The sequence below is a fragment of the Canis lupus genome, chromosome 4 (assembly GCF_003254725.2).
Source record: "Canis lupus dingo isolate Sandy chromosome 4, ASM325472v2, whole genome shotgun sequence".
Taxonomy (NCBI): Eukaryota; Metazoa; Chordata; class Mammalia; order Carnivora; family Canidae; genus Canis; species Canis lupus.
This window is the reverse complement of record NC_064246.1, coordinates 74,808,730-74,823,459: the sequence shown is the minus strand read 5'-3', so window position 1 is coordinate 74,823,459 and position 14,730 is coordinate 74,808,730.

Here is a 14,730-nt window from a genome sequence, read left to right as displayed (position 1 = left end):
TGTCAATATCCTGGTTGTGATATTGAACACTAATTTTCCAAGATGTTACCATTGAAGGAAATGGGGTAAAAGGTACACAGGACCTCCTTGTATATTTGCAACTACTGAATGTGGATCTACAATTACTTACTTTCAGAATAAAAAGTTTAATTTTAAAAATTCACAAAAGTGAACAAAAATAAATAAATAAATTATTCTTGAAGGACTACTATGGTCTTTTAGTTTACTTCTCTTTCTGAGCCAAATTCAATATCACCATTGACTGAAACTTTATGAAAAGTCCTGAGGTCCATATAAAAATAGGCATACTTGGCTAAAGTAAGAATAAGACAAGAATGAGCAAACTGTAAAACCTCAGACTAAATTCTATTTCTTCAACCCTCATTGAAATTAAAGAATACTAGCCTATTTAAAAACAGATACTAAGGGATGGCTGGGTGGCTCAGTGGTTGAGCATCTGCCTTCATGGTCAGGGCATGATCCCAGGGTTCTGGGATCAAGTCCCACATTGGGCTCCCTGCATGGAGCCTGCTTCTCCCTCTGCCTGTGTCTCTGCCTGTCTCTCTATGTCTTTCATGAATAAATAAAATCTTAAAAAAAAAATGGATACTAGAAGTTCGACCAAGGAAAGCAGTTTAGAGCACTGTGACTCTCCTTGCTTGTGTGTTACCAGAGTTTATGTCTGTATACAAAAAACAGTAGTAGAATTCTACTAGGTAAACTATACCTGCCATTACAACTCGTAATTGCAAACTGGTTCTACCTCCACAGGATGGGCCCAAAGTCATCAGGTGAATCCCTACCCTTAAACTCAGCCAGCCACTGGACTAGCAAATACCATTTTCATCCATCATCCACCTAAAACTTGTAATAGCTTTCTTCTTCCTATAGGAAAAAGATCAAGCTTCTTAGTCTAGCTCACAAGGCCACCATTTAGCCCCACCCACTTCTCTACCTTCTTCTACTTGTCCCCACAAAAACAAAAACAAAAACAAAAACCCACATTCACCTCAGCCAGAGGGTCTGTTCATTTATCCCAAATTTCTGTTCATTTTCCTTCCTCTCTTTATCACACTGCTTCTCTTACCTAGAAAGCTTCTCACTCCTCCTCTCTATTTTACTAAGTTCTACTCTTTTTCAAGACCCATCTCCACTTTGAAGCCTACCTTAGAGATGTCTCTGGCCACTAAACCTCTTTTCTTTCGGCTGTAAGTCATTTTTCCACATGTTATTTTCTAACATATATTATTTTTGTTATTTATGGTTTTCTTTGCCTAAGTACTCTCTCCTTATTCAGACCACAAAATACTCAAATGGTCTTTTATCTCTATAGATTTCTGAAAAAAGACTATATATATATGTATATATATATATATGTATATGTTTATGTTGATGATGGCAAAGATTTTAGTATTAGATCTTGTATGGAAATAACTTGCTCTCCCGCTAGACTTCAAATTCTTCAAAAACAAAATGAGGAAGGGGAAGTAGACCAGTAGTTCTTAATCAGGGATATACATTAAGTCATCTGGGACTATCTTTGAAAATACACATATCTAAGTCCACCTGCCCCCAAAGATATGGATTTAGTATGTCTATGGTGATCCTGGATTCTGAATTTTAATACTCACCCAAGTAGCTCTCTATTCTACTTGAGAACCACTGTATTGGATGATCTCTAAAATCCTTTTCAGGTAATATTGTTGACTTTGTGTTTTCATTAAAATACATTTTTGTTCCAGTAGCTTTAAATTGACAGTCTATCTCAGTTTAGCTGATTGTGTGTTTGATAAAGGCATGAGAATCAGAATTATTTGTAGGTAAAAAAACATTAAATTATTAGCTGAAACTAATTCAGTGAAGGAAAATACAGTGTAGTGTTATGGTTAGTGTCAAGCTCTGGAGTTCCTTATACTAGGGCTCCTATCTCAGATCTACCACTTGTTAGCTATGTGACCTTAAAAAAGTGACTTAAGGTCTCTCAGTTCTCCCTACATTAATACAATGGGGAAAATGCTAATACCTACCTTATAGGGCTACTATGATGAATAAGTTAGTTAATACATGTAAGGCAATCTTGTTTAGTTCCTGGAATATATTAAGTATCCAATGCACTTTAACTGCCACTGAATAAATCTTTACAATCCCATTCACTTGTAGATATTCTACAACAATGGCTCCCAACTTACAGTTTGAGGGAAACTCCAGAGAAACTGCACCTAAATCCCTAAAGTGCAGCTAGTACTATCTCTTAATTGAATATATAATATATTTTGCTTATAAAAGTACCATTTTTCAAATATATGTGTATGTTTTGTGACTAACAAAATATTAACTCAAGTAAACAGTGCAACTGAATTTAGAGTTGTTTTTTGTCAGTATATATTTTCACAGTTGTAACTACTACCAGGCAAAGTTCCTTCAATTTATTTTCTTCATTTTAAAGGTTTCAAACAGACCAGGAAACATTACCAGGAATATCAAATTACTATCAGTATCATTTCCTAAAACTATTTACCACAGTCACAACATGATACACAGGAAAAAAAAGGTTTACCAATAAAACCATAAAAAAGAATATATAAACTGCTAAATATTTATTTTTATTCTGAAAGGGACAGATTTGAAGAAGGAAAAGGAAAAAATATGACTATTGCATAACGCGCTATCTAATAAAACTGTTACAGTCTTTCAAGCAGATTTCTACAATCTTAGTGTCTCCTTGGAATTCACAATTCAATAACTAAACACTTGAAGAAAAAAAAAGAAATTAGCATTACGTTGCCATATCATTATTTCCATAGTTTGTGTGCAAGCAGAAGCTAACAAGGCTGAATGCACAACTCATTCTTGTTTAAATAATCAAAGGACAAGGTGAGGACATAAATGGCTCCCTGTTATGTATGTTCTTCTGGCATATTGCAAATGGAAAAAAATTATAAATAACAAAGATAAACATTTCAAAGAAAAAAATTAACTTCCTTGATTGAGAAAACAATAAGAATAAGCAGGATTTCTACAAAATTTTAGAAAACTAACAGACTTTTACTCCATTTTTTACTTAATTTTCACTTTTTTTTCAGTGAAATATTGTAAGACAGGCAAAATATCACTTAAACCCATTTTTAAGAAATGGAGAACTTCAATTACAGAGGTAATTACACGATTGTCCAGTTGCCCAAAGCACCCTTACTTTAGAGCTCATTGGTGATAAGAGAGTTCATACTAGTCTAAATATTCCATCCTGTTTATGGGATTCTATTTCATTTGTTTGTTTGATTGGTTGGTTGTTTGGCTGTTTGATAAATTCAAAGTGATCCTGCAAACTCTCATTAAGTTGTGATATCCAAAGGCAAACCATTTAAGTTCATTAAAACAAAACAAACAGTAGAAAAACAAGGGATGGGAGTCTGAAGACTATTTGGAGGGTAAACTTGAACAAATCACTTAATCTCCCTCAGAAGATCACTTAATCTCTCCTTAGGTACTTTGATTGTAAAATGCAAAAATTGGCTTGCTCAGGGATTGCTAAAATCTTTAATTCAACAATCAACAAAGCATAGTTTGTAACTCTGCAGGTCTCCTCCCCTGGATCTGGAGATGTGGTAAAGACAAAATCTTCATGAATAAATACAACCCTCCTCACGTTACTGTACTCTCTCAGGCCAGGCCTGTCAGCACATCATTCGGGGTACAAAGAAAGAACTCTGATGAAACTATGGCAAATAAGACCCAGGAATTGTTGGTGTGCCTGGGTGGCTCAGGTGGTTAAACATCTGCTTTCAGCTAAGGCCATGACCTCAGGGTCCTGGGATTGAGCCCTATGTGCTTTGGGCTCCCTGCTCAGTGGGGAGTCTGCTTCTCCCTCTTGCTCTGTCTCTCTCTCTCAAATAAATAAATAAAATATTTTTTAGAAAGACCCAGAAATTATAACACAGTGATTCTATTCCCTATAAAAGGATAGCTTTTGGTTTCCCAAAGACTTCAGGTTGATCTATGATGAAACTTCTATGAAAAGATCCATAATGTCTCAACGCAACATAGCTACATTTCCTTTAATCTGTAAGTCATACCTTTTGACAAAAGCCATCCTGGAAGAAAAGAAGTACAGCATATTCAGCACGAGCTGCAATTAAATTCAAATTATTAAACAAATGTTAGAGGCAGTGGTGCCATCTAGCTGCTAGAATGGCAAGAGGTTACTTTTTTTTTTAAGATGTTACTTATTTTTATAAACTCCTATAGTAAAGCAAATATTGTGATCATTTTATCTAGGCAGTGAAAAACACAATATTTCTTTCTTATATCTCCATACACATGTAAGGAAACAGAGGCACAGAAAGGGCAAACAGTTTTACCTAAAGTCAGTCAGCTAATCACTAGCATAACTAGAATCAGATCATGGTTCTTTTGATTCCTAGACTTTAGCTCTTTCCACAGCCTCACTGCTAATTAAAGAGAGGTCCCTAGGCTTCACAGCATGTTCTCTTTCACCAGGCACCTCTCCTCACATCAAATAAATCATTGTATTACAAAAGTATTCTACCTTTCTTACACACGTGGGAAAATTATCCACTAATCAACTCTTTGAGAATCTATTTCTATGAAGATCCCACAGAAAAGAAGCCAAAGTAACTAAAGTAAGTAACCAGACAGATCTTGTTTCCCACTTGAAAATCCCTAGAACCAGGTTTCAAAACTACCAAAAATACTTGGACCTGCCCTATCAATACAGCAGAATTCCTGTCTTCTAACACTTGAGAAGGTTATCTGTACTGGAGTAGGAGCATTCCTTTCCATTTTCTTCTGGTCATCCTACCATTGCTATCATCAAAACCACTGGGAAGAGAAATGGAGGAAAATGTTGTTGTCATATCTCCTGACATCCTCTCCCCAACCTCACATTCATGGGGAAGCCATTTTAATTATACAATTCAATGGTATGGAATACATTCATAACATGCAACCGTCACCACCATCTCTCTCTGTAACTCTTTTCATCTCGTAAAACTGAAACTGTACCCTTTAAACAATAATTCCCCATGCCCTCCTAGCCCCTGGCAACCACAATTCTACTTTCTGTCTCTATAGTTTTGGGTATACTAAGTATGTCATATAAGTGGAAGCATACAGTATTTGTCTTTTTGTGACTGGCCTATATCATTTAACATAACATCCTCAAGGTTCATCCATATTATAGCCTGTGCCTGAATCCCCTTCCTTTTTTAAAATTAAATAATATTTACTTATATACATACAAGTAAATATTCACATTTTGCTTATTCATTCATCTACTGATGGACACTTGGGTTGCACACTATGTTTCAGTTACTATGAATAGAGTTGCTTGAACATGGATGTACAAATATCTTTGAGATCCTGATTTCAATCCTTTGTAGTTTATCTATCCAGAAGTGGAAATGCTGGATCATATGGTAATTATATTAATTTTTTTATAAACCATACTGTCTTCTACAGCAGTGATACCATTTTACACTCCCACCAACAGTGCATAGGCTTCCAATTTCTCCATATCCTCACCAACATTTGTTTTTCTGTTTTTCATTCTTTCTTTCCTTTTTTTTTTTTTTTTTTTTTTTTTTGATAATGGTCATTCCAAAGGGTTTGAGGTAGTATCTCATTATAGTTTTCACTTGCACCTCCCTAATAATTAGTGATGTTGGGCATCTTTTCATATACATATTGGCCATTTGTTTATCTTCTTTGGAGAAATATTCATTCAAGCCCTTTGTCCATTTTTGAATTATTTTGTTGTTGAGTTTAAGGAATTTTCTATACACTATGGATATTAATCACTTATCAGATACATATTTTGCAGATATTTTCTCTCATTCTGAAGAATGACTTTTTGTCCTGTTAAGAATGTCTTTCGGTGTACAAAATTTTAAAATTTTCATGAAGTCCAATTTGTCCATCTTGTCTTTCTTGTATTGCTGTGTCTTTGGTGTCATTGCCAAATTCAAAGTCATGCAAGTTTTGCCATATGCTTTCCTTTAAGAGTTTTCTGGTTTTAGGTTTTACATTTAATCCATTGCAGGCTAATATTTGTATGTTAGATAAGTGTCCAACTTCATTGTTTCACATGTGGATATTGAGTTTTCCCAGGACCATTTGTTGAGAAGATTATCCTTCCTCCAAAGAAAAGTCTTGGCAGCCTTGTCAAAAATCATTTGACCATATAAATGAGGATTACTGTCTAAGATCTTTAGTCTATTCCATTGGTCTCTATTATCTATCTTTATGCTAGTACCACACTGTTTTAATTAGCATAGGTTCGCAGTAAGTTTAGAAGTTAGGAGTTCTCCAGCTTTGTTTTCTTCAAGACTGTTAGGCTAACTTGGTGTCCTTTAAAATTTCCATGTGAATTTCTATTTCTGCAAAAAATGTCATTGGGATTTTGTTAGAGATTGCACTGAATCTGCAGATCACTTTGGGTAGTATTGACATTTTAAGAGTATGCAGTCTTCTAATCCATGAACATGAGATGTGTTTCTACTTACTAGGTCTTTAATTTCTTTCAGTATTGTTTTGTAAATTTACTACATAAGACTTCCCCCTCCTTTGTTAACTCCTAAGTATTTTATTCTTTTTGATACTCTTATTAACAGAATTGTTTATATAATTTCCTTTTCAGATTATTACTTTATAAAAATGCAATTATTATGTGTCACACAATAAAATAGTTTTTAACCATAATATATTGATAAACATTCATTTCTAATTCTTTTCTTTCCAGCTTTTTTTATTTTTTTTGTAGTATCATAAAGAACATTGCTAGAAAAAACATCTCTATTCACCTATTTTTGTGTTCTATTGTTCTTATTTCTTTTTTAAAAAAGATTTTATTTATTTATTCATGAGAGACACAGAGAGAGAGGCAGAGACATAGACAGAGGGAGAAGCAGGCTCCTCACAGGGAGCCCGATGTGGGACTCAATCCCCGGAACACACCCTGAGCCAAAGGCAACGCTCAACCACTGAGCCACCCAGGCGTCCCAGGTATTGTTCTCATTTCTATAAAATAGATTCATGAAAAGTGGTGTTTCAGTTACCAATTTTATATAACAAACCACCCCAAAACTGCTCATCAATTTAAAATTTGGGCAGGACTCAGCAGGAAAATTCACACAGCTTCAGTTGGGATAGCTCAAACAGGGCTAAAGGATTCATTTCCAAAGAGCTATTAGTTGGCAAGTTGTTGCTGGATGTTAGCTAGGGGCTCAGATGGTACTGTTAATCAAAATTTTCAATTCCTTTCTACCTGGACTCTCTGTGGACTTCTTAGGCTTCCTTACAGCATGGTGACTGGTTGTAAGAACAATTTCCCAGGGACAGGAAACAGGAACTGCTAATCTCTTAAGGCTTGATTTTGGAAGCTGGCAGTGTCCCTTCAATCATATTCTATTGTTCAATGAGTCATAGAGTCTACATCCAGATTCAAGGGAAGGGAACAGAAATCTCACCTCTCCAATGGGAGGACTAACTAGAAAAATAATATGCAAACAATTTTAATTTACTAGTAAGATTATTAAGAGAAACAATATACACATGTTTAATATGAGTAAATACTGCTGGATTCTTTTCCAAAAGGGTTCATTCATGGACTCAGCAAATACTTGAGGGATATTACTTGGCAGGAATTGTGCTAGATATGGAATAAGACAGTGATCAAAGCAGACAAAAAAATTTTGCCCTGATAGAGCTTAATGTTAAGGGTAGATAGACAACCAGTCAGTTAATCAAAAGTATGTCAGGTGATGCTATATGCCATGAGAAAAATAAAGCAGGGAAAGAAACTAAGGAGTACCTAGGAAAAGAGGGTAAAATTTTAAATAGGTTAGTCAGAGAAGGTTTCAATCTTAATGTAATAGAATATAGCAGGTGCAATGATGGGGAGCATGCCTGCAATGTGCAAAGAACAGCAGCCAAAAACAGTGTGGTCAGAGGAGAGTGAGCATGAGGGAGAAAAATAAAAGCTAAGAGGTAAATGTGGGTGAGTCAAATTGTGTTACAATATTTCATCCTCCCGTACCTCTGCCTACTAGAGATGTTTATTGCATATAACCTACAAGCACATATTTATTGGACATTTTCAAGTTCTCTCTTTTGAACTGCCCCTCAAGATGAGAGTAAAATTTTGAAAAACATACACCCTCAGTGAGAATTATTAATGGAAATTAATCAATTTTGTATGGGGATGCTGAGAGAATAAGATTCAAAGCAGGCTACTTCAAAGAAAACAGCCGGAAATATGCTGCCCAAAAGCTTTGGTTTGAAATGTTAGTGATAGGGAGGTGGAAGATGGGAAGACAGCCCTGGACATGGTACATAAGAGCAGTAGATATCCTGGAGTAAGACACAGCAGAAGGTAGAAGAGGACACAGAACTAAATAGGGATAACAAGCCCAGAAAAGACAAATCTCAACTGCTCCCAAAATTTTTATTAAGATCAACCTTAACGAAAATTTTAACTCAGAAGTTGGAATTCACTACTGTTTTAATTAATTTCACAATCCTGCAGTAATTATTTTCCAGAGGAAGTCTTCAGAACTCCCACATGCTTTCTTTACTAATAGTAAAAATCCTGTTCTTGCTATGTTTAAAAATGTCTTTGGGTTTTAACAGCAAATCCTTTTTTTTGCTAAAGTCTATAACTTGGAAAACATTTACTTTGGGAAAGAGTCTACAATAAAATGGTTTGGGTCAAAATCTTTTGTCCAGTAGAGTTCTTCTAAATGAAATCCAATGAAAGTATATTAGTGAGTTTCACAGTTTATCTGTGGCTTGCCATCAGGTTTCAGGAAAAGAGCATTCATATCCTTTAACTGGTTTAATGATACTTTCTTGTTTGATAATTTCAACTTCTAACATCTTCAGAACACTGAAGTTAAAGTCAAAATGCTTTAAACAAAATAGGATTAATTCAACTCATCCTGAGACTTAAATAACCTTTTTCTCCTAAAACAGGAATATTAGTAGTCATTTCCCAACTTCTTTCCTTAGCATATTATAAACTGCAGCTTGTAAAGGACCTATTGCTTAAATATCTTTAAATTGACTTTTCTATGAGGACTTTATCAGGAACTTCTTTGAAAAATTTTGTAAATCAAAAGGTTAAGAATTCTCACACCACTTTTATTGGTCAGAAGAAAGTAGAAGATGCATCATATTTTCCTAAAGAGAGAACCACTTCCTATGAATATTATAGGCACTTACATAAATAGAATTCACCCAACTAAACCTCTCAGGATCTTTTAATAAAACACTTTCATTCCACCTGAGCTATAAATGTGAGCCTACAAGTGTTATAGTTGGGAAAGTGTATCTTTGTAACTCCCATCCCCATCCTGCAAGCATGTGTACACATATGCCTCACATACTTTACTAGTAGAGCATTTCATACTTTGTTCAAACTCAGTAATCATTGTTTTTGTCCTTTTTACTATCTTTTACCAATAATCTGGTTAAAGACTTAGAAGGCATATCTATATCTACGGATAACAAAGCTAGAAGAGTTTGATGATAGGACCCATACAGGATTTGATGAACCATGAGCTAAAACTAATAAGGTAACGTTAAATATGGCTGAATGTAAAACCTGTATTTACATCTAAAAAATCTATGCAAATTTCAGTTTCCAGTTCTACATGTAAGGAGCTTGGAAACTGCCATTCCATCCTAACAACAATTAATAAGCTGAGCAAACTGAAAAATCAACAACTCTTCTTGGATCTGCAAGAGAGAGAAGGAGAGAGAGAGCAAACCATTGCCCCCAAGAGTGGAGAGACTGATAGGCAAATACAAGAAGCCATTGCATTCTAAGGTTCCTACAACAAAAAATAAGTATCAGGGTGGGAAAATCTGAACTATAGTTGATGAATTCCTGGGAGCTCAAAGCAGACAACTCAGAGTTAAACACTCCAGAGGCAACCAGTCATGGGGAAGGGGTGCCTATAAAATTGTGAGATTTATCTCCAGGAACTCTCCCATATTTCTATAATAAATATCAAAGAAAAATCTCCTTGGGCTTTCAGCAAGAGTGGGTGAAAAGAACTACTCTGAAAGACACCAGTACACTGTTTCTTAACAAGGCCTGCCATCAGGAAAAAATAGTTAATCAGAGCCTAATATGTTGATGTTGAGGTGTTTTCAGAGTCTAACTGGCCTGGGGAAGTGAAATATCCAATTCCAGCCCACTTTAGCCATTCTGTCCTACCTAAGCATGGTTAAAAAACTGAGAAACACTCCTGAAGTTCACAGTCTAGAGGCACAGGTTCACTAAAAACCTGAGACTAATCACAGGACTAGAGAACACTTCCCCTCTCCTCACACTTCACTACTAATTACTATTAAAGGCCTATTTAAGGCAGTTCCTCTTAGCTACTGTATCATATTATTAGCTATCAAAAAAAATTACAAGTCATACCAAAAGGCAAAAACTACAATTTGAAGAGACAAAGCAAGCATCAGAACCAAAATTTAATGATGCTAAAAACATCACAGTCCTAAATGTAAAATGTAAAACTATAAAACTCCTGGAAAATAACATAGGAGAAAAATCTAGATGACCCAGGGAATAGGTCTTTAAGATACAACACCAAAGACAAGATTCATGAAAAAAATTGATAAGCAGGAATTTATTAAAATTAAAAAATTCTGCTCTGTAAAAAACAGTATCAACAGAATTAGAAGACAAGCCACAGGCTGAGAGAAAATATTTGCAAGATATATCTGATTGAAAAAACTATTATCCAATATATACACAGATCTCTTAAAACTCAATAATTAGAAAAAAAGGAACCTGATTTAAAAATGGGACAAAAACTTTAATAGACACCTCAGCAAAGAAGATATACAAATGTCAAATAAGCATAAAAAAGAAGCTCCACATCATAAGTTACCAGGAAAATGCAACTTCAAACAATGAGATACTACTACATACCTATTAGAATGGGCAAAATGCAGAATACTGACAACCCCAAATGCTAGCAAATATGTGATACAACAAGAACTCTCATTCACTGCTGGTGGGAATGCAAAATGGTAGAGCCACTTTGGAAGAAAGTTTGGCTTCTTACAAAACTAAACATACTCTTATCCTATGACCCAGCAATCATGTTCCTTGGTATTTTCCCAAAGGAATGGAAAACAGGTCCACACAAAAACCTACACATAGATGTTTACAGAAGTTTTATTCATAATTCCCAAAACATGGAAGCAACCAAGATGTCTTATAGTAGGTGAATGAATAAATAAACTATGGTATATACAGACAAGGAAATATTATTTAGTGCTAAAAAGAAATAAGATGTTAAACCATGAAAAGACATGGAGGAAATTCACATGCCTATTACTAAGTAATAGAAATCAATCTGAGAAGGCTATATACTGTACAATTCCAACCATACGACATTCTGGAAGACACAAAACTATACAGACAATAAAAAAAAATCAGGGTTTTGGCGTGGGGGGATTTGGGAAAAGGAGATGAAAAGACAAGGCACAAAGGAGTTTTAGGGTGGTGAAAACACTGTGATGATATCTTAATCATAGATATATACCATTATACATTTGTCCAAATCCACGGATGCACAACACCAAGAGTGAACCTTAATGTAAACCAGGGACTTTGGGTGATTATGATGTGTCAATGCAGGTTCCCCCTTAGCAAAAAATGTCCCATTTTTTCTTTCATCATCTGGTGAATTATGTTGGAAGGTAAGGTTATACAGGTGTAGAAGCAGGAAGTATATGGGAAATATTTGTACCTCCCACTCAATTTTATTATAAACCTAAAACTGCTCTAAAAATTTGTCTTTAAAAAGAATCAACTGGGGTGCCTGGGTGGCTCAGTGGTTGAGTGTCTGCCTTTGGCTCAGGTCATGATTCCAGGATCCTGGGATGGAGTCTCACATCAGGCTCTTCACAGGAAGCATGGTTCTCCCTCCACCTATGTCTCTACTTCTCTCTGTGTATCTCTCATGAATAAATAAATAAAATCTTAAAAAAAAAGAATCAACTGCAAATGTGGGAAGAAAGACTTTTGTTTAATATAGTTCTTATGAAATGTACATGTAGGTTTTAGTTAATTATGGACTTCCTGTATGAAACAATGTAATGTTATAACCAAAACGGGTGATAAATTCTTAGGCTTCATTAATAAGGAAGAATAGTATCCTCATCTAAGAAAGTAATTTTCTCATTTTTCCCTGATCAGAACACATTTACAGCATTTTTGTCAATATAAACTTTGTGCTGAAACATATATACATTAGTGGTTCTTAAACTTTGCTGTACAATTTGAATCCCTTGCTTCACTTTAAAAATTCCTGATACTCAGGCTGCATCCCACACCTATTAATCAATCTCAAGCAGTTGACTGCAGACAACATTTTTCTAAAACTCTCCTGGTGATTCTAATGTAAAGTTTGAAAACCATAACAGTAGATATCCATCTCTTCTATCCACTGACCATCTCCGTCTCCTCCCTCCTAAACTCCCTCCATCCCTCTCTCCCTTCCTTTCTTCCTTTCCTTCTTTTTCTTTCTTCTTTCTCCTTCCCTCCCCATCTTGTTCTTTTCTTTCTTAAGTTCAGACCCCTCCAGAGTTTTTCCTGAATTACTTTAGTAGCCTAAACAGGCTCCTAGATTCTAGGTTTGCTTTAGTTTAACCCACTCTCCCTTACCTATGCCAGAGTGATCTGACTAAAAAGTAGACTTAAGCAAGTTGCTTTCCTGCTTAAAATACTTCAATGACTACTCATAGTACTCAGTATAAAGTTCAAACTCCATTAAGCACACAGGATTATTTATGGTCTGAGCCCTATCTATAATCTATAAATCCTTCTCTAGTCTTCTCTTCCATCACTACACCATATGGTGTTTTCATTCCTGCCATATTTTTTTTTAAGATTTTATTCATTCATGAGAGACACAGAGTGAGAGGCAGAGACACAGACAGAGGGAGAAGCAGGCTCCATGCAGGGAGCCCAGCGCAGGACTCAGTCCCAGTACCCCAGGAACATGCCCTGGGCCAAGGCAGGCACTAAACTGCTGAGCCACCCAGGCGTCCCAATTCCTGCCATATTTCACCTGAATGTGTCACATTGTTTATATATCTCTATGCTTTTGCTATTGTTCAATTCAAATGTTTTTCTTCAAGTCCCAATTTAGATGATCCTTGAAGAAGACAAAATGTCTTTGATGCATCTGCTGTGTATTCTATAGCATCCAGTAGATACTTTTATTTAGTGCTAATGATGCTAAAACATCTTTTCCAGTATAGTCTAAATTTTTGAGTTTAGTGTTTCTTATTGCCTTTGTAATTTCAATGATAAGTAAAATACTCAGCACAGAATAACTGAAAAACTTTTGTGGAATGAAGGAATGAATGAATAACGATAGCCCCCAAAACCATGTTGTATAAATTGACTGCTCTGTAAAAAAGAAAGCTTTGTGGGACATAGTAACCAACTTTAAATGTGTAAATGAAAGAGCTGTTCCATTTGGTTACAGAAGACTGCCTAGAATAAATGAGTAGAAACAACAAAAAGTATATTTCTACTCAATGTATGATAGACCATTTACAAATGGGATGGTTCACTTTCAATAAAATGTTCACTTTCAGGGCACCTGGGTGGCTCAGCTGGTTAAGCCCTGGACTCTTGATTTCAACTCAGGTCATGATCTCAGCTCAGGTCATGATCTCAGGGTCCTGAGACCAAGGCCCCTACAGAACACTTGCACTCAGCACTGAGTCTGCCAGTCCCTCTTCTTGCCCTTTGCCCCAACCCCACCTCAAAAAAAAAATAAATAAATAAAATATTTGAAATATAAAAAATAAAATTTTCACTTTCAATATAATGGCTTAAACAGAATTTGAACGTATTTTCACCAAATGGAAGAAAGATAAAGCATTTCTAATATTCCTTCCAACTCTAAGACTTTTTTTTATTTTAAAATGAGCATTTGCTAAACAAATCATAAAAGATTTTTTTGTCAGAGGAACTACTGTCCAAGATGAATGAAGGCTAAAGTAGAAAAAACCTGGTCATTAATAAAAGCATCTTTTATTATAAATCTAGCATTAAGATAAGAGCACCAATGTACTTAGAAAAAGTCCCACTGCTATTCCAAGCTGTTACTGAAGTTTCATAAATCTAGTAAAATTCTTAGAGCAAGTGGATCAGAGAAAACAAATAACCACATTTATATCAACCTCCTACACTAAACCCTAAAAGCTTTATGCATTGACAATGGCTAATTAAGAGAATTAAAATATAAATCAAATCACGTACATTCTAACTCTTTTACTGTCCAAGAATAGCCACCCCTTCCAATAAAAAAAAAAAAAAAAAACCTCAATAAATTACATTTAGAAAGAGCAACTCAATCACGCAAGCAGCTCCTGGCTGCCACCAAAAAGATCAGAGGAAGTTATTATTAGAAACTTGGGAAAGACATATTAGAAACCACAGCAAAGACCTTGAATATTTAAAAACTCAAATAGTTTCCATCTGGGTTTAAAATCATAACCAAATCTGCCCAAACATTGAATACATGGGGAAAAAGATAAATCAGATAAAAGATTAGTAAATAAGAGATACAGAAAAGGAAATCTTAGACATTAGAAAATGTTGATGAAGATACTGAAAAACTAAACGTAGGGAATTACAGAGGGCATTTTTGCTAGGGAAAGTTACACAGTTCA